The sequence below is a fragment of the Dermacentor silvarum genome, chromosome 4 (assembly GCF_013339745.2).
Source record: "Dermacentor silvarum isolate Dsil-2018 chromosome 4, BIME_Dsil_1.4, whole genome shotgun sequence".
In the NCBI taxonomy this organism is placed as follows: domain Eukaryota; kingdom Metazoa; phylum Arthropoda; class Arachnida; order Ixodida; family Ixodidae; genus Dermacentor; species Dermacentor silvarum.
In genome coordinates, this window is record NC_051157.2 from 66,886,528 (window position 1) to 66,909,687 (window position 23,160).

Below are 23,160 nucleotides of genomic sequence, written 5' to 3' on the forward strand. Positions count from 1 at the left end.
TATTCGTTCGCATCAATAGATGTCAATCAATCAATCCAACCACACAAAAAATCACAGCAGGGTATTATGGTATTCCTCACCACTGAACTGTCATTTTGGGGCATACAAAATACCCTGCTCCAAAAAGAAAGCTGGGAGGCTCGTAACGAAATTGGTGGGTTGAGAGGCGACAGGTGACAACACAAACACCCCAGCACCGCAGCTGTCACGGTGCTTATGAGATTTCATCTTCAGAAGTGCCCGCGAATATATAGCTTCCAGCACCAAATCGCCCGTACAAACTCGCGCGTGTGCCATTGATTATTCGCACATCGCCTAAAAGACTAATCCACGCAAATGAACGTGAGGCCTGTGTTCCAACTACTTGTGTGCGCGGGAAAACAAACACTACATGCACGCTGTCGTTCAAAACTATACGAATGACTCATGACATCAGTATTTTTTTTTATTAGGTTCAACTCGAATATGGCGGCTGGAACGCCATAGACCTAGTCTATAGGACCGAAGGAGCACATTTTCCAAAGCCGAAAACTAAAACCCACAAGAAAAGAGAGCCTTCTCTCACCACAGAGCTGCAAATCATAAGTGTTTCCTTGACGACTGGGGAAGAGAGCGAAGCGACGAACGGCATGTTGTCGGAGGCCCAACAGGAGAGTGACAACATCAGAAAGTGCCACTGGACGTCGGTTGATGACATAACGCGTTAGGAGTGAGTTTGTCGGTAAAGTCGTTGCCTGATGACGCACTCGTTGTGACAGAGAAAAGTGAAGAACAAAAAGCGTGCACGTTTTGAAGCTGAAAAGAGACACACGATGAAATAAATAAATAAAAAGAAAACCGACTAGCGAGCACAGTTGAAGTGTGCCAGCGACCTAATGACTGACATTCAACAGCAGTTTTTTTTCTTTCTGTTCCTTCTCCTGTGACTCTAACGCGCGCACCGTGCTACGCAATCCTTTTTTTTTCGCCCATGTAGCAAATAAACACAAAACAAGGAAACCTTCAAAGATAATGTTTATACTAGTCACTCCATTTTAGAAAACAAAACGGCGCTGAATAAAAAAACAACAACAACAAACAGTGATGTGCAATTTTTCTTCTTATTTATTTATTTATTTATTTATTTATTTATTTATTTATTATTTATTTATTATTTATTTATTTATTTATTTATTTATTTATTGTTGGGCAATAGGGCAATATTCTCTTTAACACGCACTGCAATAATCTCTTGAACAGTCTGCTGACACCTGAACCGCGGTCAGCCGAGAAGCGGGTAGGGGGGGGGGGGGGGGAGTGGAAGGACAGGAATAAACTAAATAATATCGGGAATCAAACCCACACTTTAGAGTGGGAGGCAGAAACAGCCCCGCTAAATTATCCCTACAAAACCGTAATATCAACCAGTAGTGAAAATCTGTGCGCCCGGGTGAGATGAATTTTAATCATGGGTTGGCCGAACGAAACGTTTGGCATGCTACTACAGCTTCAATATTTAAGAATAGACTGGAAAACGAGAGCAAACAGAGAATGCAGGCCTATCTACTCGCACAAAAACATTGAAACTGGCAGTCGTGAGCACCATGAAATGAACAAAATGAACATCTCTGCAATTTTTTCTCCACCACAGAGACGCATGTCATTTTGACTATAGACGATGCTATAGAGCTCGACTTTCCACTTTGCTCATTTCATGGGGCTCACTGCTGCCCGTATCCGAGTTGTTGTGGGAATATATGGGTCTGAGTTATTCGCTTTCTCATTTCATCTCTCGTTTCATGCCTAACCTTTTTTTTTCGGCCAACTTCCCAACCCGTAATCAAAATTTCTCTCACCAGTGCGCACGTATTTTCCCTACTGGCTGATATTGCGGTTTCCTTATGATACATACTCAGAATACGCAAATTTTGTACACAGTGGATGGTCTATGTGGTCTGAATAAAGTACGTTGGCAGTGTGTGTTCAAGAGGCTATTGCCCTTGGCTAGCGGTGGGGCATGTCGCAGCTCGAGCATTCTGAACAGAAGAGCTCTCAGGACCCAAATGCAAAATATCTTATCTCTTTTGCTCGCTGCTGTATATGCTGAAACATTTTGGGCTCCGCCTTGCCTATATATTATTTTTGGCGGATAACGTTTGCATTTTGTCGACTGTGTTTTCGACTCTGTTCTCTAACGTTTACTCGCGACGAAGTGCCTACTATGGTGTGTCGCAATCAAAGACTCTGTGCAGCTGCGAATTGTGCAGGATGACTCGACAGCATTACGCGAAATTGCCCGCCAATGCTCTTTTACTCCAAGCTTTGCCTGTGCTTGTCATTGATGCCACTCCTGGCTAAGGACGAGCGTGTTGTTCGGCCCACGCTCCTTGGCCCACGCTCCTGTTTTGAGCAAGGTTGAAGGAACGCTAAAGCACAGTGCCCTTTTACGATACCCCAAGGGGTGGTCGGTGAGCGAGACAAGACGCAAACACGTCATGACGTCACGGATTGCAACAACGTCAGCTCGGGCCGTTAGTTAATTTTTACTTGGTGAGCATGGACTACATCGTAAGCGGAAAGGGCTAAAGACTCAACCAGCAAGCTCCGATAACTCTATTGAGTCACAAAGGCGCGAGTCTGATAAGCGCGAACTTGAAAAAAAAAGTTAGAAGCCGATTGAACTTCCAGCTGAAGTCGATGAAAGAAAAAGTCTTTGTGAGCGAGTTATGGTTGAGACAGGGGCGGAGTCATTGCGCACCGTACTTCATCGCGTCACCACTCGCGTGAGAGGGGTAGGAGGAGCGTCGGACTCAATATTTTTTTTACGGCACTATGCGCAGGATCGGCCCACATTTGGACGTATGATGACGTGTTAATTAATTTTAAATAATTTTCAGGACTTGACGCGCCAAAACCGCGATATGATTATGAGGCACGCCATAGTGGGTGACTCCGGAATAATTTGGACCACCTGGGGTTTTTGGACGTGCATCTAAATCCAAGTACGCGGGTTTTTTCGTATTTCGCCCGCATCGAAATGCGGCTGCCGTGGCCGGGATTTGATCCCGCAAACTTGTGCTTAGCAGCCAAACACCACAGCCACTAAGCAACCACGGTGGGTACCCCACTGGTCACCGTGATGTTCCAAATATATTTATGCAGGGTGTCCTAACTATCATGCACTAAGATTTGAAAATATTCAAATGCCAGGTAGCTAGACAGAACCAAGGTAATATTGTTTGCCGTCGCTTGAAGATACTCAGATCATTTCTTGCATTCCGACTAATTACATAGTCTTAATTGATAAATCAACTTCTCCAATATTATAATTAGATGAAAAGTGAGAAGGAGAACATTATAGAGAAACATGAAAAACTCCCGATAGAGCTTTTTGTTGCTCAATATGTGCTACATAAAAGTGTTTTCCGAGCGTAAAAGAAGCCGGCAAATACTCGCAAAGTGCCTCGAGCGGCCAGTCGTGCGGCAATTTTGTATGCTTGTTCACTCACTGAATAAGTATACCGTTCGAAGAGTTCGAGCACAGCGCCAAACTTTGCTGTCGCTGCCAAAACTGCAATTTTAAGTGCGAAGCACTTTAGAGGCCCGGGCTGTCGGCGTCCATCGTGATCACGCTCCACACATGTGCTCAAAACAGGGTCAAAAGAAGTGCAGATTTGATCAAAACTGGTTCAAAATAACCTAACATGGTTCAGAATAATTTAAAAAACCGAAATAATTAAGCGTTAAGCGCATTAATTAGCAGAAACTCGTTCAAATTGGTTCCGAAACGCCAGACTGGTACCTGCGCAGCGCAAGAGATGGCGCCACCAACCCACAAGCGCTCGATTGATCCTCCCTCCAGTGCTACTACAGCACAAGCGCATCACTGCTTCGCACTTCCCCAGGTTTCACGTTAGTGGAGCTGCATTAGTGCTGGAATTGAACTACACAAGCGCCGGATTTGAGCAAGATTTGAGCTGGATTGGAACTGCGTTTGAGCTACATTCTGCAACTGCACGAATTTACCACAAATCGTCTGACCGCAGCCGAAGCCAATGGTTGCGCGCTGCAACCGTTTCGTGCGAGTTTCGTGCAAAGCGCCGTTTCGCTTTTGTCTCGTCCGTCTGCTGAGGACATCAAGTCTAATTTTTTTTTGTATTGAACCAGCATTAAATTCCTACAGCCAAAACAAGTTAGATCAATGAACCAAATGTCAGCGGTAACACAGCGGTAACACACAACTAAAAGTGCGCTGGAAAGACTCCCATTAGTTTAGGCATTCATGTTAAATTTAGTTCGTCGAGTTAAAATGGTGATCCAAATGGCCGCTTCATCAAACTTCGAAGTGCGTCGAAAGAAAGACATCCAAGCCGCCCATGGTAAATTATTGTCGAGACCTGTGTTATATAGGTGAAGAAGAAGATGGCTTCGTAATGGACAGTTCGTTTTTGTTTCAGGTCTTCTTGTCACTGCGACAGACAGTCACAACTGAACAAGTTCGTGGTGTTATTTCGATACATCAGTGAACACAGTTAATTATATACAGCTACGAATGCGCGGTCGGCGAATAAAATACCACTTAATGCAAATTACTTTTATCCAAACATACGGGAAAATTTTCCGGATAAGACTTAATAGAAGTTTAGGGAAGATATCTGAGAAAGGCAGATGAACTTATGCACAACCTGCTCTTCATCCTAAGGCGTCGCAGGCAAAGAGGTTTAAAAAAAGTTGTCGCAGTTTCACCTGAAAGGCGAAGCATCAATTGCGATAGCAAATTTGTAGAGAGCTATACGGAGTAATGATAGTAGCTTTATCAGGTGTATAAACTTGGACATGCAGCAGCACCGGCAACACGCAGAACTGTTGTCGACGCCGTCGGCGTTTTGCCCGCGTTCGCTCAAAATGCGTGCGGCGTTGGTGACTGTTGCCGGAGCCTCTGATATAAATAGGCACTTGGTGCCGCAGCTAAACGCCGCCTCCCTTCCCTCCCTCTCCCCCCCCTCCCCCACGGACTCTCGCGCGTCGGAAGAAGGCCCGTTTGCTCTACATATATGGTGATTGTAAAGGAGGAAAGAGACGCCTACTTCTGCAGCCCTTAAGCGAGCACGGAGCAGAACGCGCGTTTGTTCTCCGCCGTGCGTTCACTCCCGTGAAAGCGCGCGCCCCTCGCGCCCTTTCACTCGCACATACAGCGTTCGGCGCGCGGCAACGATTTCATCTTCATTGACGTCATACGGAACCTCACGGCGACGGCGACGGCGACGGCAACGGCGACGGCGACGCCGACGGCAGAAATCTGATTTTGAGTGTCCATATAATTGCTATCGCAATAAAATTGTTGTGGTTTAGCTTTGGTTAAACCTGGTTGATAGCGACTTGCTAGACCCATTGTCGAGCTGTGGCCGAGGTGTGGTTTCGCAATGATATACAGACATGTTTGCGATGAATACAGTTTTTATTCATCATTTTTTAATGCCTATGAACACATTGCGGTGATAAGTAAAGCAGCGAGACTTGGTTGCAACTCCCAGCCGGGCCCAACTCTACTCGGGAAACGGTGGCAATGTCTCCTTTCAGGGCTCCGTAAAAGCCTAAATATAGTTCGACGTAGCGTGAACGCGCGCACGGGTTATGTCACGTTGGCGAGAACAACAGCGGCTGTAGTTCGACCGATGGTTCGACGTACTGGTGCCGCCAACGTAACCGGACGCGCGGCCAATGCGCTCCGACGCACCCGGCGTCTACGTAACCGGACGCGCGGTCAATGCCCTCCGATGCGCCCGACGTCTGATGACGCTCGCCCGCGTGCCGATAACGTCGGACTATAAACGCGCCCTAATACTCTCTGGTGGTTTGACCTCTAGCTCTCCAGGTGAAGAGTGTTGAGTCACCGACGGCTGCCCGAGGTAGCGTAATGAAGCTTTCACTTCAAAACTGTCAGCCCTTCCACTGGGGTGGAGGTGGAAGACCAGCGAAGCTGTACTATGGTGGGAATTATGTATTTCCAATTATGACTATTAAGATCTGATGGTGTATTTGGTTATTTGAACTATGAAAGAATGAGAAATATATATGATCTGGTGGTTTTCATTTATTTAGTGACCACAGGGACCATGGCCTTATGGTCGCTCCGGTACACGGCCATATAGGGTGTACGTCAAAGGTTGGCACGTTCTTCATAAACACGTCACCAACGCCGCGCGCGTTCGGTGCGGCGCGGGCAAAACGCCGCCGCCGTCGACAACAGCTCTGGGCGTTGCTTGTGTGACCGCACACAACCGCTGTCAAAACGCTGGCGTGAGCAAGCGCGCCAGCAGCAGTGAGCGAAGGTTCATGTGGTTTGTCGCTTCAACGGAAACTGAGCGGCGAAGGCACAGCGCATACAAAGGTAGGAGCCGTGTTGCAGATCGCTTTCAAGATACGATGCGTGCGACCGCCCGGCGCCGCGCAAAGTAGAAGTTGCTCACAAAGCAGAAGCGGCAACCCCTCCCTCTCGCGCTGCCTTCCCGCTGTCCTCATTTCGCGTGGGAGATTGAGTCGCCAGTTGCCCTTGCACCCGGTCGCAAGATACGCATTTGGTGCCGCAGCTAAACGTTGCCTCCCCGCGCAACGATCCCCGTGCAAACATCCCTTCCATACAGCATACGGTCAATGAGAGTTTTTAGATGCGAAGCAGCTTATGGCCGGGGCTATATCACTCTCTCTCTCCATCCGCCGTGCGGCGTCCGCACCCGCACTGCGCACGCGCATCCTCCTCCCCCTCCTCTCCTTGTATGTATATGTATAGTATATGTACGCCAAGCTCCGGCTTCCGGCGAGTTCTGTCGTGCGCCCCGATGGACGAACCTTCGACTTCTCAGTCAGTCGCTGCGCCGGGGCTCATTTGGACGTCCCCGCAAGTACGCGAACGAGACCGATGCATCATCGGAGTGACGGCGCAATGCTTTCGCATTCATCCACGTAGGGACACCTAAGTGCCCTTGAATTTGTTCTTTCATTTCCTCTAGTCATTGTCCCAATGGTAAGACCACACATCCCGCACTGATCGCAATCACAGCCCCTTTCCTTATAGCTCATTCCATAACATACTCTACTCTATGGAGTGAAATTTTCTCGGCAGTGATGGTAAAACTTTAGGACCGAAAACGCACATTCTTTCTGCACACGAAAGAAAAAGTTCAGCAGTTATTGTCTTTAGGTGCTTCTTGAAATAAAGAAAAATGATATACATTTCATTATTCTAGCAAATCTACCTGTAAGCACCCGCAAGTGCACCAACGCGTATGTTTCCTTTCGAAGAGCATTTCATTATTACCGCGATAGCCTTATGAGCCCCGTGTCGCAGAAAATCCAGCGTTGGCGTCGGTGTCGGCGTAAGCGCCGGCGCCGTTTGCGGAAATAATCATCCCGAACCACACCGGGGATGACACCCGCCGCGGTGGCTCAGTTAGCATTGCGCTGCGGAGCCCGAGCTCGCGGGAACGAATCCCGGCCGCCGGCGGCGGCCGCATTTTGATGGAGGAGAAATGGAAAGACGCCCGTGTGCTTGCGTTGTAGTGCACGTACAGTAGTGCACGTTAAAGAACCCCAAGTGGTCAAAATTAAACTGGAGCCCTCCACTACGGCGTGTCTCATAATCAGAAGTGGTTTTGGCACGTAAAACCCTAGAAAGAAGAAGAATCACCCCGACCGAGCAGGCCCTTCGCCTGGCGCAAGGCGTTAGTGAACAAAAATGGAATCTCTCAAAGTAAAATCCGTAAGAAAAATCGTAAAGTACGACTTAACCACAACCTAAAGACGTGATAGCGTCAGATTGTAATTTGAATATACGAGAAAAAAGCCTGATAAGCAGCCAGGGATTTTTTAGTGCTATCGCGTTCCACTCTTAAAGGCGAAGTTTAGGCACTCCCTCCAAATTTTTACGTGTTTCGGTTCATGCGGGGTCTTTCCAAGGTTTTTTAAAACCTCCTTGGGTCTTTCACATACCTGCGTCGAGCCGCAAAAAAGCCATCTGTCATGGATGACGGATCATTGGCTTTCGCTAGTTTATTATTTCGTTCTCCATACAGGACATGCGCGAAATTTGAGAAGCAACGGCGGCCGAAAAAGATGTGTAACATGTACGCAAGCGTATAGAGACGCAGTCAGCTTGGATTATCAACGGTAGCCGTGTACTGTGCCGCCGTGAATGAGCTCATCGGTGTAAATATACAAACAGTCTCTTGGATCGAAACAGAAGCTCTATAATAAATGTCACGCCGGACTCAGTCGACAGGGTTGTCAGAAGCACTTGAAGACATTCGAAAAGTACACTTTTCAGTGTCAGTAGTGGCACTTACGTGAACGCGACGCTAGCGCTAGCGCATTTCCTTGAGCATCATCGCCCCGGTTTACATGCAGCGTTTTAAGGCGAAAGCCTTTAATAGCTCATACTCGCGGCGTCCGACCGTCCGTCCGTCCGTGCCCTAGAACGGTGCCAGCTGTGGCCTCTCCTCCTTACACTCTCTCAGCAATCACGTAATGGCACAGCGGCATGCGGCAACGCTCCTTCTTCAGACGTCTCGTTGCAGCAGTCGAGTTAGTCGGATGGCTCCCAAGTGGCCCGGTGATGATTCCACGGCAAGTGGTTCAGAGAAGCGCCCAAAGAATGTGGATTCCCCGATACCAAACGCCGGAAGAAGAATGAGCGAATGCGCATGCGGCGGGATAACATGTCACCGAGCACCACGGCCAGGGTAGCGGAACGGAAGCGACAACAGCGAGTGGCCGCGTCACCGGGCACCACGGCCAGGGAAGCGGAAAGAAGAATGGCCACAGGATTTCGCCGAACACAGTTTGGAATTGACAAAGTGTCCTTCAAATGTTTTAGGCCACCATTCATGCATGCAGTGACTGCATCGGCTACCCTTCATTCTCTCATTGCGGTAGTTAGGTAAACATTAGAAATCACAAAAAACAAACAAACAAACAAACGCCACAATTGGGGCCGTCTGGGCAACAACTCTCTCCTCTCTGTAATTCTTCGGCCATGGGAGCAAATAAATGAATTGAATCTCTTTTAATTTACCAGTATTTACGGCCTTCGTCATTGCTTCGCAGATAGCCGCACATCGCTATTGTTCGGATCGGGTTTTTAGCGGGACAGATGAGAAATAAAGAAGAATAGAATAGCAGGAAAAGAATTTTTCCGTAACAGGGCCCCCGTGTGTACTGCTAGTACGAAAGCAACAGCATGATAGGATCATCCCAAAGAATACGATGAGTTTACAGGAAAAAAAATAAAAGGCACATAAGCGACGGAAACACTTTTCCCGCGGAATGCTTCCGCTTTCTTCTGCTTTCCGTTTCCGCGGCCTCCCATTTCTGGCGAACCTTTTTGTGGCGCGGCGTCGGACAGGAAGCGGAAATCACGTTAATGGCTGTGGAGGCAACTTCCGAACTGAGATCACTAAGAGCCCGCATCACAATGTATATAGCGCCCTGGGTATAGCATCCGCCGTGCATTTGGTGGCACCAGCTGAGATCTTACGAAATATGGCGCTTGTAAAACATGTTTCTTTTATTTAGTTTTTACTATTATTGTTTCTGGTATTACTGTTGCCCAGTTCGTTAACGTTGCCATCGAGTTTGTTTTTGTATCGTAAGTATGTCAACAAATGTCGTTGGAGCAGACATAAAGATGTAAACAGTTGCTAGGACATCTGAAGTTTTTACTTTTAAGCTTGGATGGTGTTGCTGCTCAGACACCGAGCTCATGGAGTTCTACAGCGTTGCTAGCTGAGGTGTACTCCAAGATGCAGATATGTTCTTTATTAATTTCTCCGTATTATTTATTGACAGCGTGGTTGCCTTGATGCACAACAATATAAATAATTTCGCAGAAAGAGTTCAGGATATTTCAAGAAGCATAGCCACAAAACCTCTGCTATCACTGCTCGAGACATTGATTGTGACTTCGCGTATTCGATTGACTTATTTTTCTTCTGAACACAAAGTCCTATTTAGTTCAATCGCCAATGACGAAAGCCACTGCTTACTCCCTCAAAAAGGGGCTGACTCTACAATAGCATAGCTTTTTTTTCTTTGGGGAATCACCACCACTCCGAATGTGAGGCTTAGTTATAATGTGAGCAACGCCTTGGTAATGGATGAACAGGGAAGGGCAAAAGAAGCATTGGTGAGACTTTGTTGTTCGCAGTGCAAGACGTCTCTGATATCGGTATATTCACAGGGCAAATAATGAAATCTAAGCACTATTTACTGCGAAGCTAACTTTGCCTATGTATGTATGTATGTATGTATGTATGTATGTATGTATGTATGTATGTATGTATGTATGTATGTATGTATGTATGTATGTATGTACGTGTGTGTGTGTGTGTGTGTGTGTGTGTATGTTTATGTATGTATGTATGTACGCACGCACGCATGTACGTATATATATATATATATATATATATATATATATGTGTGTGTGTGTGTGTGTGTGTGTGTGCGTGCGTGCGTGTACGTGTGTGCGTGTGTGCGTGTGCGTGACCAACATCGCCAGAAAGACACAGAATATAGGGCAGCGTGGTGACAGAGGAAGTTTTTTTTTTTTTTTTTCCCTGAGACAGTTGGGGTGCTATTAAGGGAAAAAGTTCATCTGTTTGGTTCCAAGGCAGCAGCAGTGAAAAAGTGTGAAAAAGTGTTCCGAAAGTGCATCAGTGTGCTGACCTGGTTATTGACAGATCCGTGTTTTACTTCAGTCACCGCCTGCTTTACCTTCTTGAAAAACAAATAAACACGATGTGCACCAGTCTCACATGGAAGTGTGTTTGATCAGTTAGGTAAATGAACTGCGTAGGCAAACTTGGGTGTCAACAACTTCTATTCTTTCAACGAACACAAATCCAAGTCCCCGATGACCTAATCCGTTGGGCAATACCTTTCGAGAGCGAACTTTGTCGCGGCTTTCGTGTAGCCGAAAGTTAACCGAATAATGATTTCTTCCGGCCCATACCATGTTATCGGGTCCTCGCTGCGCTAGCCGTTCGCGTTCACGCTCCCGCCTTTTGCTCTTCCACAGTCAAGGAGAATGTATCATTTTCTTCCTCGTTGCGTTGGAGAGACCGTGTCGACCCAGTCGTGACTATACGACTCATTGCATTTTCAAAGTCGATTGCTGCCTTCCCTTCGCGTGCTCGAACTCAGCGACAAGCACAGCTCTGAGGTCTCACGCAGGAGTGGAGAAGTTTGCCGAAAAGCGCTCGCCTAATTGGTTGGACGTTCCTCATTTGTGAGTGCTTTCGGGTATTGTTTCCACTGATGACGTCCGAAAGTCGGCTAGCGAGGGAAGGCTAATCACCATCAGCAGTAAGAGAGAGATGTTTATTTGATGGTGGGATTAGTTTAATGAACGAGACTGTCTCTTAATTGTGCCCTGCCGGCGAAGTGGAGCAGAGAGTTCGGTATAACCATGTGGTGTCACGCATGTCTCACTGCACAGCTGTACATGAATATCTAATGTTCTACTAAGAAGGAAACAAGGGACGTCTATTGTACTTCCACATGAACATATAAATTTTCTGAACTGTTCAGGAACATGTTTTTGCGTATGGTGTGTCTATGATGAAGTTTAGAACTGTTGCCACTATATTCTTTTCTCTATTGTTTGTTTGAAACATTTACATTGGTTGGAGAATTAGAATAAAGACAAGAGGGGTAGCCGGCCCCATGGACAGGCACCGTCATCCCTTTGAACAGATGACAATAAAAGAAAACAAAAAGGCAGCATTCGTAGCAGTCCTGAAAATGCTCCAGCCCATTTACTGTGCATGACCCGGCCGTGAAGGCGAGCACAATGTACTAGTGTAATAGCAAGGGATAAAGATAGAGAGAGAAAAAAAAGAAAAACTAAATATTTGCTCTGTCCATCAGGCTTTCTCGGCCTGCAGCACAATTTACATAGCACAGCAGCTAAGAGGAGATACCAACAAGTGTCGTCGCACGTATTCAGCTTGAGCACGTGCACCCGTATACGCACATTAAGCCATCATGTCCGGCCTGTTTCCGGACATCACTTAGATGGCACACTCAGCGAGCCAGACTAATGCGTCGGGACAACACTCCCTCGCCGAAACGGGAGGCCAGTTTCCTGTCTCCCAGTTTGTGTTTGAGCGGCAGCGGTCGACAGCGATGCAGTGTACATACACGAGTTCGGGCGGCAAACAAACTGCTCTCCTGCCGTCCTCGTTAGCCAGCCCTGGCGCCTCGATTGCTCTTTCTACCAGTCGCTACTTCCTGTTCCACTACATGCGTATTTTGTTAGGAGCATCGTTCACCGCAAGGGCCCGAGTACCAAAATGCATTCTCTCCATTCGTTAACGCAAATTGCTTGGGCCCCCACGCTCACTTCTTTTGCTCGTATGCATGTGCCTGAGGAACGAAGGGCCACACGACATGAGAAAGTCGAAAACAAGTGACGAAATGGCAACGCAAACTGTGCACGAGAACACATGTACGTGCGAACATAAAAAAAAGCGAGGAAGTAAATATGCAAAGCTAAGAACTGTTAGAAAAAAAAAAGGTGCAGCAAAGGCACCTCTTTTTATTCGTAGCTGATATAGAGCAGCGCCACGGTATGAGATATTTCCCAGTAACCGGTAATGAGGAATGCAGGAATCGCGTTATTTATGCGTGGTGGCTGCTTAGCCACAAAATTACGTCTCTTGTATATAGTGTGCTGACATATTTCTAGTGCTGCCCGCCCCTTGTCATCATACTGGTCATGCGACGGTTAGTTATACCAGCAATAGCGCTGCAAAACACGCGTTTGGTACAGGATATAGCCAGGTGGTACTTACACTCGCTGACCTTCCTGTCTTTACCTCTCATTGTAAGGTCATGTCATGTGCAAGACCGTGCAATCGCAAATATTACCTGTTTACGTAAATGCAGTGGTCTGTAAATTGAGCCATAGTTTTGCACTGCAAATGTTGCCGTTCCACTGCACAATTGTCGGCAGCGTAAGAGATGACCTTTCTGTCGGCACTGTAGAGAGTGACTCACCTGTGCCCTTCCTGAGCTGACCTTGGTACCATACTGAAGTGGTGGCGCCTCGGAGCTCGTGTTTGCCATTGCATGGTACCTGCTGCATATAGCCTGTTTGGTGATATGGAGTGACAATAAGGAACCCCCGTAATCGTTTGGTCCCAAATGTACCCTTTATACGCCCAGTCCTCTCCGTGGGCATGATCGTACGTGTCTACAAAGCGTTCTCTTGAATGTCGCTTACACAAAACAATACTTATTAAAAACTTCGTTGTCCTGCACGCCTTTCTTTCAATTTGCAGCGTTCATGAGGACATTGGGCCATGCGATTTGCATTTGCAGAAGGTTTATCAACTCAAGACCGCTGTTAAAGAACGCTTGAAACCTGTGTCATGAGATGTGTATTGAATTGCGGCCATTTTTGGTATTCCTGCCAGTATTCCTGAACGTAAGTACTTTAAGTTTGTGTGTCAGTGCCCTTTTTCCCTCTCACTTTCTTTATCTCATACCTCATACCCTTTTAAACCTGGAGCAGCATGTGAAAGCTCTCGCTAGGCTCACCTTTCCCTCTATCATTAGATTTTGGGTCTCTATTTTAGCGTCCGAGGGAAACAATTCGCACAGTTCACCAAGATATCTGAAGTTATATGTGATTTTTGGGTTCTGTCTTTGGTTAATGTAGGACAAAAATCATCAGCCCTTGCCCTGTCGAGAAAATGGGGGTAAGCGAAGGTTGTCGTGTGTGCATCTGACCTTCGTCAGGGTAACGTTCGGAAACCGTCGCCTCGGGATTCTATGATCGTTGCTGACGGCGGGCCTCGGCTTCGGAAGCCCTCGCCTCGAGATACTCTGCTCGTCTCTGATGGCGGGCCTCTGCTTCGGAAGCCCTCACGCTAGAATCAGCATGTCGACGACGAGCCCTTTCCGGAGCGAGTTCACGCCGGCGTTCATCAAACGCAGTTTGCTAGTTTGCAGAACGCACCACGCGTAGCCTTCCCATCTGTTCGCCGAAACTGATCTGGGGTGAGGGAAGCCCGTAGGAGCGCGCGCCAACCCGCTATCCATCCATGTCCCTCCTCGCGACACACCAAACGAACCTGATTGGTCGCGCCCGTGTCACGTGATCCGTGATCACGCGTGTAGCATATCCAATGCGAGTGTGCGCCGCACGTGATTTCTTTCTTTTCTTTCTCTATTTCTTTCTTTCCTTCCGTCTTTCTTTTTTTTCGTTCTTTCTTGTCCCTGGTATGTGCCATTGAGCTTGGACTCTTTCTGCACTACCGTCAGGATCGGCCCACACGACAGGGGTATGTGCCATTGAGCTTGGACCCTTTCTGCACTATCACCAGGATCGGTCCACTTTTCAGCGTGACACCACCACCACCGCCGAGACTTGTGAGCCTATAAAGCTTCGCTTAAAAAGACGGTTCCTTCAAACGAACGCAAAACATACTGACAAATGAATAGCCCATATCGCGCCACCATCGCAAGTGTATTCCTTCTCATTCCCTCACATTATTTATCCTTCTAGTACCTTTTCAGTATAATTCACGAAATATCGATGGTCTCATTGGCTAACGACAGTCTTCTGCTTGCCTGGGGCAAATATTTCTCGATTGCCTTTAGGTAATATTAGCCTTCTCGGAAGCCACTCTTTCGGCCGGTCTAGGTAGCTAGTCGAAGACGACGGATACCAATGAAAACTAGGAAGTCAGGGTGAATATGAGTCTTTCTTTGAGAACGTATTCAGGGGGCGAATAAAGAACACTCGGCCGTGACGTTATACCGTTAAGTTGCGTCTCGTCGCCACCGCAGAGTGGGCCCTTGGGAACGAAGAACCGCCTCTTTCGAAGAGGTGTTACGAAGGAGCAGGCCAGTGGGGGAGCTTAGTAGATCTCCACGAGTGCTATAAAAGAGCGGTCGTTTCGCTCGCCAATAGGACTGATTTACGAGTTGCTGTCGAGCTGCTGTCGACGGACCGGCGCCGGTCGCTTTGGGGTTGCACCTGCTACTGCGAAGCGCCGACGCAACTGCCAGCACTGTGGTCGTCTCGCTGCAACTCGTATAGCGGAATTCTCGCCTCCGCGCGAAAATAAATGTTCGAGCGTTGGAATTCTTGGTGATAAAAACGAGCGAAATGCCGCGAGCGCAGGAAAATAACGGTCTACCAGATAAATGTGTATGCGTCTATACCCGAGTGGAGGCTTGGATAAGCGATTTCGTGGCTGGCAGTGACAGTTAAAATGACGAGAGTGGATCCCGTTGATGGAAACGCGTGTAAATCAGAGGCGACGTCTTAGTGGGCATGCGGCACTTCAACACTGCGAAGCTTAATACAGAAAACATCAATCGGGCTTTGCCTCTCACTATGGCTTTACCAGCAAGCATGTATTAAACGCACTGATTTCCACATATTCCTGTCGCAAACGGGCTTTGTTCAACGCCTTTCCCAATGAAGATAACTCTGAGTGAGACTGACTATACATGTATGAGGGTAGATTAACTAATTGTAAGACTATAGTAACTCGTTTGAAGTATTGTCTGGCACGGCACTACAAGCAGCTCTGAACAGAGAAGTGACATGCATGCACATAGACTTTTGGCATCGTGTGCGCGGAATCTTGTGTTAGCTGTACATTTACTGTGAACAGCCCCAAATGGATTTAGTGAACGAGTGAGATGCGTACACACGCTGAGCGCAATGTATGTTCGTCACTCAACCCATCCTTTGGGACTGTTTCAAAGTAAAAATGGTACTTAGGTGCAGTATGCTAGCTAAATTTGTCGCTGAAGACGCCAGTTACCCTCTTACAGTCTAGTGCACCAGAACAAAAATCATGCAGACAGGTCCTCTTGAAACATTGCAACTTGTTTTAGGTTACCGCGCTGATATCACCCCCATACTGTGCTAAGCTTACACCGGCCCACCTGCCACTTTGTTGTCTGTGAGCACGTACGTCACAGTCAAGGAGGTTATACAAAAAAAGTTTTAGTATAACCTCCTTGGGTCATAGTCCACTAAACCTCTGGCGAGTGCTTAGAGTAAATGGAATTCAATAATCGAAATGACGCCAAAATAAAAATGCTTGCGTGTGCATAGAACTGGACGCAAACACGTTCAAGGAGCATTGGCTAGAGAAGTGACCTTCCGTTGACACGCTCTGTGTTGTTATTGGTCGCTTCGCGGTTAAGGGCAGATTAGGCAGTCAGTTAAAGCATGTGTAACGCTCGTTCTTCCTTAAGAGGCCATAGGGCTAGCGTCTATAGACCACTACAAGTGACGGGAGAAGAAAATATACGTAGGAACGACAGGGAGGCCGTGAAGTTTATAACACCTTATTCAGTTTGTTATCTTACATGTAAGAAGTGGGATGAATTTGTGAAAAAGAAAGAGAAGATTGTAGTTCCGATCAATAACGAGTCCTAGGTGACGCACATCGAGTCTACACGCGGGCACTAAGGTCTATGGCGTACAGGCACTGTACGATAGCTTGTGTGGCTTTTCCGTCTGACGAGCTGTGAGGCCAGGATCCCCGGTCCTTTGCTTCGGTAAGAGACCGATGGTCTAGTCAACTCGAGGCACACAAATGGGTCTGGCATTGTGACGGGCAATGTAATTTCTTCAGAAAGAAATGTGCTGTCGAGTTAGTTTTGATTATATTTCAGATTGCGTTTAGTGCTTTGTTTTGCATGATATCTAGACCCTCCTCCTGTCTCGTCGAGGTTTTCTTGTGTAACATATTGTTGCGTCCAAGTGCAAAAAACGAAACGCGGAGATCTGAAAGGGAACATGAGGAGGACGACGACTGTGCAATGGCCATTTTAGCTGTTTGTAGCCACCCTTCAACTCCTAAATAATTTTTTGCCTATGCTCGTAACAATATGTATATGAATCTCCACTTTAAATTATTATATTTTCAATTGTAGCGGTGTGTCATGTTATTTATTTATGTCGCTCGTGTTTAGTACTCTGCTTAAGTCAAATATGTATATCTTTAACAACTTGCTCAACAGGGGCGCTATAACGTAAAATGATTCCAAACTCTTTTGATTCCAAACTCCTGACGTCAAATTTACGTAACCATCGACGCAAGCATCGGGCGGTGACCCGCAGCGTTGTCTGAACAACCCAATGAAACTCTCTCCTCGTTTATAGGAGATAACCTTTGTTCGCTTTCAAAACCAATAACATTGTAACACACAGCGGTTTTTCTTATCTATAATTGGCTGACAAAAGGCGAGGAGCACGCTCTAGCAGAGAGGGTTTCGATGGGGCCGAGCCAGCACAGTGAAAATAGATAACCACATGAAGAGGGTGGTGCCGGCTTCTCCGATTGGTCCGCTTCGCCTTACTTAGCTTGCGGTGGCTTGTCGAAAATCGCGGCGGCGTGCAACGGAGGAATAAGAACGCCGCTAAAACGGATCCTCAGCAAGGAAGAGTTGGCAGAGCGATGTCGTATGCATGCCGAAAGGGCTCGATGACGTTTTACTGCCACGCAAAAAGGTTTATCATGTGCAAATAAATACATGCTCACTGGCAGGTGCGAGTAGCGAGGGCCTGAGTGATCGGCGGGCAGCCATCTTTTATTCCTTTCGGAACGGGGCAGTCTGCTTCTATTCAGAAAAGTTTTCAGTTTTGTTCGGCATAATAATGCATTTTTTTCGCGTACAGGTCACTTTGACGGGGTTAGTTTTCGCGGTTTTTTGACGTCGCGTGACAGACAGGCGAAGTGGGCGTAGCCAGAAAACATTGTACCAATAGCAGAGGGCTAATGGTGAAAAGGCGTCGAATCAGGAATTATTATTTTTCTTTTGTGCGGTTTAATCATGTATAATCATTGTGTACACGTTATATCAGATGGGTTATCGCGGTTTTCGTGACGTCGCGTGACAGACAGACGAAGTTTGGAGTGGCCGAAAAATGTTTTGACCAATCGTGGAGGCTGACTGCAGAAATTGGAATCAAAACAGTTTGGAATCATTCTACGTTATAGCGCCCCAGCTGATGCTGCTAAACATAGTTCCAGATGCTGCGGCAGAGGAGACAGCACGTGAGTAGCACATGCTCAGTAGTGCTCAGAACAGTCTATAGGGTGCCCCAGCAAACGCTAGATAAGCTGTCCAACGAAAAAAAAGTGATTAACACAGACGGTGCAAGGTACAATTATCACTCCTACGGTGTTTGTTCGTGAGACCTCTCATGACATAATACCGTAAGCATTATAAGTGTATCTCGCATGGTGCTTGCTAAATCTTTCTTTTTTTCGGTAAACAGCTCAGCTAACGTTAGCTGGGACCAACGGCATAGTGTCCAGTAGACACGGCATGTCACTCTAGCATGGTTCTATTTCGCTGAAAAGTCTAACAGCTTCCTTTGTCTTTGATCGACGATTTGGCAATGTCGCATGCGCCTGCTAAGAGTTCTATTTTCAGCGAAGAGGCCTTTTGAAGAAAATCATCGGTTTGCCACGTACGAGTCCCAAATGGGAAGGCTGGCGCTTCTACTGAGATTGCGATCGACAGCGACTTCCAGAAAATGACATGGGCAGTGGCAAATATTTCTTTTTTTTCTTTTTTCTTTTACGAGAAGTTTTCTAGGCTAACTTTTGTGGTCTTTGCTGACCGGCTCTTTTGGTTTAGTGCAATTTTAAACTAGCCTGATCCCGGAGATGGCGTGACGAAATATCAGCCGATCTCTGAGACAGTGTAATCCGTGGTCGCTTGGAACACGCGGCCTGCGCGGTGGGAGCGTCCACGTCTTGCCTATTCGTCGGGAACGTACGTAATCGAGATGCTGCAGAATCACGATGATAGTAAGGGAAACCTTGTTATTAGCTAATGATGTTTGCGGCCTGTCGTAACGTTCGCATCGCCCAGTAATGCGTATGAACAGGCGAAATGTGACATGTTCCACGGGCGATAAAGAATCACTTTACAAAAAAGTGGTATTATGGCATATTTCATAAAAAATATAGTTTGGCATATAATATGGTAATAGAGTACGAAAATTCTGGTGTTAGATGACAGTGCTTGTGTGCATCTTTCTCGTCTCTTAGTCCGTTTGTGAGCTGTATATTATTATGCTTAATAAAAATAGTCCGGTCACTCACCTTACTGCGGTATATGCAAGTGCGGATATGCATAATTCGGTATATGCAAACTTCGCTGCTGCCAGACCCGTAAGCGTTCCCGCATAATTGGAGACGCATCCACATTAATCTCCTTCCGGACATTTTCTCATAGGCAATGTAATATTTTGCGGAATCTTACGTTAACGAAACGTCACCCGAATGTGCCGCACACAAGACACTCCGGCCAAAGCGTGCACAAATATAGCGACGGTACGTGAACGTACGAAGCTTGCGAAAAAAAAAATTAATCAGGAAAGCAGCGATGCCCGCGACTGCAACCGCAAACACTGTCCGCACACCGCCGAGTCCACGCTCAATTCGTCTTTCCCGCGTTGAACGCCGCGTGGCAGAGTAATGACCTGCCGGGAATCGCCACCGCCTCCTACGCTGCGTGTTTCCGCATAGCAAACAGGCACCACTGGCCCCGGTACTCCAGGCGCCGGCACCGTCTAGCTTTCCAGTTCCTTTCCTTTTATATTGTTCGCCGCGTAGCACGGCACCGCGTCCATTTGCATGATTGATATTTGTCGCTTTGTTTGCGCGGCCCAGAAAGGAGCGGCCACGTCGTGTGTTCAGGGATGTAACTCCAGGCGGCAGTGCTGACGATGTAGCCTCAAACGAGCCAGCGAGTTAAGGTTTGAACATCGCCGACGAGCACTTTGCAAGCATCCCCACGCGTGCCCATGGGTGCCCTTACTCCAACAACGATTTAAGAAAACTTCGTGTCGATATTAAAACTGACCAGTTGCACTGGCTTTACAGCCAGCGTTACCGACACATTCCTGTTCGTACACACGGTTGCCATTGCTTACAATGTCGGTGGGGCCGCAATTCGATGGGGGCGAAATGAGAAAACACCCGTGCACTTAGATTTAGGTGCACATTAAAGCACCACAGGTGGTCCACATGATTCCGGAGTTCCCAAGTACGGCGTGCCTCATAATCAGATCGTAGTTTTGGCACGTAAAACCCCAGAATGAAATTAAAATCACCGCCAGTTCCTTTTATTCCTTCTACTTACTACACGTGTACACATGTACCAAACTGGACAATGCTATTAACTTGCTTTTCTTTCATTCTTGCGTCTGTCTTACGAGGGAGATCTGTACCGTTCAGTAATTGGCTGCATGGCCAAATGTACCGTGGCACGAACAGAAAGTGTTCGCTTAGGGTAGCTTGTATGCAGCTGCCAGAGCATCACTCCTAAGCAGAACGGGTCATACACGGTAGAACAGTGTAATAAGTTAAAGCACGTGCCGATAACATTATACTTCCAGACATGTAGCAACGCATCTTGCGGTCAATACTTTTTCACCAAAATCTAAACACGTCGATGGCGAGGCTTTTAATTTTGAATGCGATAATCATACTGCATGTGCCTGTATGGAAAGTTCAGCGCGAACGCTTTACTTATTGGCAGCAAAGACAGACTTGGCTTCCTACTAACTCAAAGTAGATGTCTTGTAGAAGCCGTTACCTGTAAGGAGGCCACAGCACGTCAACTAATGGTAAGGACAAAGCAGAGGCGTAGCCTAGGACACGAAAAAACAAGTCGGTTAAAAAAGAAATCGGAGATTGGAATAGGCTGCAGAGCACGACTAAGCTGACAGATTTATTCTAGCTACTGCATTCGTGCACCATGATTTCAACGTAAGCTTCTTTGTTCCCCTCTTCAAATCACCATTTTCGTTGGCATAAAATAATGCAATTTGTCTAGCGGCTAACGTTTTCTGGCGTCTGGTGCTTTCGTCCGGCGGTGCGGGCACGTGGAGATCATTAAAGCTCTCGCATTTATCAACGCACACTCAAAATTCAAATGTTTACTAAGAATAATGGACACCACTGACGAAAACGTCCTCCATGTTTCACGACTGCCGCCGAGGTTGCAGTTTCTTTCTTTTTAACATTTGAGAGTCTACCTATAATTTGTCAGCGTGAAAAGATTACAGAATCCACGCGCTGTGGAACCTTGCATTTTTTTTCTATGTTGCGGTGTTTGTTTTTATTTAACGACCATTGGCGAGTATCGAGCACACAACCAAGTCGGACATATTTTCACCGGTGAAATGCCGGACTCCCACATCGTGCAAACCAATTGCGCAATGTGGCAGCAATGATCTGTTGCCTTTATTCTGTGCATTTGATTAGGGCTTGGAAACTAGTTGCAACCAGTTGCGCATTGTAGGAGCACTGATGTGCAGCCCTGATTTTGTACATTACCAGGAGATGTTAGCTTTGGGAAAGCGTGAGTCTTGATAACCTGTACTCTGCTTTCGGCATGTCTCATGTACGTAAGTGCGTTTCCTGGAAACTTGGTTCGTTTGGTCTTTTGTGGGGTACCACACGCCCCTGCGATGATACCTTGGCTCATGTTTAAGTCATACCGAACAGTGTACCCTCACAATTTCTTTGTTACCTGTACCCGCGAACCCTCCCGCCCCCCCGCCCCCCTTGAAAAAAAAAAAAACTATAGGTGCGCAACGTTGCGCAATGGTGTTACCCGAAGTGTTTAAAACAGCTGTCGTTACATCTGTAAAACCATCCTTGATAAAAGCTGGTCGAAACGTCGAAAGTAAATTAATGGTCACACACACACACACACACACACACACACACACACACACACACACACACACACACACACACACACACACACACACACACACACACACCACACACACACACACACACACACACACACACACACACACACACACACACACACACACACACACACACACAACACACACACACACACACACGCACGCACGCACGCACGCACGCACGCGCACACACACACACACACACACACACACACACACACACACACACACACACACACACGCACGCACGCACGCACGCACGCACGCACGCACGCACGCACGCACGCACGCACGCACGCACACACACACACACACACACACACGCACGCACGCACGCACGCACGCACGCACGCACACACACACACACACACACACATATTGTGTGTATCAACAAGTGTGTATCAACACAAGAGCTCTTGACATTGATATGCCGGCCTGGATATCTGCCTTGTTGGACGGAAGAAATATTTGTGTCGTGGTCCACCCCTCCTGTTTCAGCACAAACGGTATTAAGCACGTTATTGCTCTTATTAAGGACATGCAGACAGCAGGACAGCCGCCAATATGGCTGTTGTGCGCTCCGTGCTTATTCACACATTTTATTTTCCCTTCTTTCTTATTTCATCCTCCCCCCATGATATTTCGTTCCCTGTAACCACAACTTACCACGCACCGCAGCACACGTTAGCTAGTCGGTTCAGCCTACCTGTCCTTCCCACTAATTTTTCTCCTCTGCCTCTTCTCATCATCGGAAAGAAAAGTTCCCATGTAGAGTGGGTAAATAAAGTCGCAGTTTCGCCCGAAAGGCGAAGCATCAATTGCGATAGCAAATTAACAGAGAGCTATTCGGAGTAGGGATAGTAGTTTTATCGGCTGCATAAACTTGGACGCATTCGCTTACTAACTGAATTAACAAGCGTGGTGTCAGCGCGCACAAGCAAACATGAATAGATCACACTGAATGACCGCAGACAACGATTGTCAAAACGCTGGCAGCAAGCGCAGCCGCCGCAGCGGGCGAAGGTTCGCGCGGTCTATCGCTTCAACGGAAACTGAGCGGCGAATGCACAGCGCATACAAAGGTCAGAGCCGTGTGGAAATAAGAGACGGTGCGGGCGACCGCCACCGCCGGGCAAAGTGCAGAGGAGTTGTGCAGTGGAGAAGTTGTTGGCAGAGGAAAAGCTGCCCCCCCCCCCCCCCCACTCTTTCCCGTGCTGCCTTCCCGCTTTCTTGCTTTCGCGTGGGAGATTGAGTGGCAAGTTCCCCTTACGCCCGGTTGCAAGATACGCCTTTGGTGCCGGAGCACAGTGTCGCCCCGCCTCCCTCCCTCCCATACCCCCACGGCCTTTCGCGCGACGGTCGCGTTTGCTTTCCGCCGTGCGTTCGTTCTCCGTGATAGCGCGCGGGGGAGT